This window comes from Equus asinus, chromosome 23, assembly GCF_041296235.1.
Source record: "Equus asinus isolate D_3611 breed Donkey chromosome 23, EquAss-T2T_v2, whole genome shotgun sequence".
Classification (NCBI taxonomy): Eukaryota; Metazoa; Chordata; class Mammalia; order Perissodactyla; family Equidae; genus Equus; species Equus asinus.
In genome coordinates, this window is record NC_091812.1 from 38,834,757 (window position 1) to 38,838,230 (window position 3,474).

A 3,474-nucleotide genomic window follows, 5' to 3' on the forward strand; every position below is an offset into this window, starting at 1 on the left:
AACAATCTATGCCCTCGTAGACCTTACATTCTAGTAGGGGAAGAAATATAATAAATAAGTGAGCATAAATAAGATAATAACGGTATGATAAATGCTAGGGAGGAAATATCCAGGAGGATGAGATGAAGTGTTCAGGTTGGAGAGAGAATAAGAACATAATTTAGACCCAGTGGACAAGTCAGCCTCTTTAAGTGTATGACATTTGATCTCAGATCCAAAAAGAAAAGCATGACCGCTAGCAAGACTTTTAAAGAACTAAGAGAAAAGATATCTAGGCAAAGGGAGCAACAAATGTAAAGGGCCATGAGTCAGGAAAGAAATTGTTATGTTTGAGGAACTGAAAGGAAGCCAATGAGCATACTAAGAGGGACCTGGGCAGGAGGTAGAGGAGGTTGAGATGACACTCAAGAGTTGGGCCAGCATTAGATAGCATAGGAACTTAAACAGCTACAGCAGACAACATGACTGCCTACTTAAAAGCCATAAGCTCTTCCTCCTTGCTAATGGAACTCCAGTTTTGCTTGGGTGACAATGCATCTAGCTCCAGAGAATGAATCATAATTTACCTAAGCCAGTTCTTGCCAATGAGGTATACAGGGAAGTCACTGGAAGTTTCTGAGAAACATTTTTCTCATCTGAGAGCCACAGTGAATAAAGTTGTTTTTGCCTCTTCTCCCTTCCTACTTCAGCTGCTGTCATGTATTGATGTGATGTCTAGAGCTGTGGTAGCCATCCTGCAACCATGACAAGGCTGAAGATGAAAGTCAACAGACTGAGGATAGTGGAAAGGATAGAAAGAACTTGAATCCTTGATGACATCACCAAACTGCTAAACCAATCCTGGGACCACCTATCTTCATCCTTTTTGTTAAATATAAAAGAAAAGTCCTTACTGTTTAAGTCTCTTTTAGCTGGGGTTTCAGGTATTTGTGTTGAAAGCATATAATTGATACAGCGGGATGTGACATGATCTAATTTATATACTTTTTAAAAAATTTCTTTGGGGGCTGCCCCATGGCCGAGTGGTTGGGTTCACGTGCTCCACTTTGGCTGTCCAGGGTTTTGCTGGTTTGGATCCTGGGTGCCGACCTAGCACTGCTCATCAAGCCATGCTGAGGCGGCATCCCATATAGCACAACCAGAGGCACTCACAACTAGAATATACAACTATGTACTGGGGGGCTTCGGGGAGAAGAAGAAGAAGAAGAAAAAAGGAAGATTGGCAACAGATGTTAGCTCAGGTGCCAATCTTTAAAAAAAAAATTTCTTTGGCAACTATGTGAAGAGATTGTAGGAGTAAAAATGGAACAGAGACATTGAAGACTACTGCAGAAGGCCTGAGGAAAGGTCATGGTGTCCTGGGCTGGAGAGGAAGCAGTAAAGCTGGAGAGAAGTAGGCAGATTCAAGATGTATTTGCAGGTGAAAATAACAAGACTTGCTATTGGTTCAGATATGGGAGGTAAAAGAGAGGAGGATTTAAGGCTGACCTCTTTTAGACTTGACGGTGGTGCCATTTATTAACATGGAGAAGACAGGAAAAAGAAGTTTGGGGAAGGGGTGGAATCAAGAGTTCTTTTTTGGGCATGTTCAATTTAAGATGTGCATGAGCCATTCGAGGAGAGATGTCAAGTCAGCAGGAAGACATATGAGTCTCAAGTACTAGGGTTAGGTCAGGGCTTGGATTTCAGTTTGGGAGCTGTCAATTCACAGATGTTATTTAAAGCTACAGAACAGACAAGGTCCTCCCCACTGGCCAAAACTTTGAGGAACTCTAAAATTAGAGGTTAGTTAGAAGGGGAGGAGACTGCCAAAGAGACTGAGGGGAAGTAGTTAGAGAGGTAGGAGGAAAACCGATAATAACAACAACAACACTTAACATTTGTATAGAGCTTACTGTATGCCAGGCACTGCTCAAAGCACTTTGGGCCTCCATGGAAGCAAAGAGAACAAAGTGTTTTCCTTTTCTTTTTCTCTTCCTGGTTTCTCCTGTGGCTTTCATCCCTAAACTCTAAAGGTTTAGGCACAGTGCTTCTCAACTTGTATTTGTAGTTAATTATTAAGATATATATTCTAAACAAACACATGGACAAAGAAAACAGTTCAGTGGTTACCAGGGGAAGGGGGTAAGCACAGGGGGTGAAGGGGAGCCCTTATGTGGTGACAGACAAGAAATAATGCACAACTGAAATCTCACATTGATGTGAACTATTAGGAACTCAATAAATAAAATAAAAAAGATATAAAAAAAGATATAACATGTATTCACCAGAAAATAGTCAAACAGCATAATACAGGAAAGCTAAAAGTGGAAAGTAAAGATGGTCAGAAACTTTCCTCCCCAGGCTTACCCACCAGGGGTAATCATTAACAATTCTTGTTTACCCTCCAGGAATTTTCTATACACATGTGCACACACACACACATACACACACACAAAAATTTGTTTTTACACAAATTGGATCACTGTCTTTCTCAATAGATAGATATAGATATATAGACATATATCTAATTCTGCAACTTGCTTTTCTTTTTTTCACTGAACACATTTTGGAAATATTTCTATATCAGGACATTTATATCTACTTTACTCTTTTTAAAGACTGATAATATCCTATTGTATTAATATATATGATTTATTTACGTTTCTCTATTGATGGACAATTCGATGGTTTTTTCCTGCCACACACACACAAATGCTGCGATAAACATCTTTGCAGATAAGTCATTGGATATTGGTGCAAAAATAACGCATCTTTGGATAATTTCCTGGTAGTGAAATTGCTGAATCAAAGCACTTAAACCTCTGATATTGTAAAATTACCCCTCCTGAAAGGTTAGACAAATGACATTCTAACAGATTTCCTCACATCTTGTCAACACTCGGTATTGACAAACTTCATAAATTTGCCAATCTACGAGATTGAAAAAATGGCGTCTTGTTTTTATTTGGGTCTCTTCAATTATGAGTAGGGCAGCAACGCCTGATTGTTAAACTTGCGTGTTTTGAAATGAGACTCCCTGGGCTGGTCCTAGTTCGCCCTCTTAAATGTGTCCGCATCTTTGGCGTATTCCTCCCAGCCAAGTTTCACAGAACTCTTGTTGCTTGTAACTCGAAATGAGAGGAAAATTGGCCTTGCTTTTCAAAATTCTTCCCTCTTCTCCCCTCCCCCACCCCAGTTTCAGAACTGGTTTACATGTCAATGTCCAAGAATGAGCTGCAGTTTTTAAACAACAGGCAAAGTGGACCACACTCGGTCCGAGCACCTCCTGGCGTCCAGGGCCCACTGTCTACAGCGTAGGGGAAAACCAAACAAGTACTTAATACTCCAGGATCCGCAACACCGTTACGAGTATATCAGCAGCGCTGAAGGACTTCCGAGAACGGACCTTTAAACAAGAAAACGTTGCAGACCCGCCCCCTACACGGAGGCCCGACAGCCCACCCCCATGGCCCCGTCCTCCAAGCCGGAAGT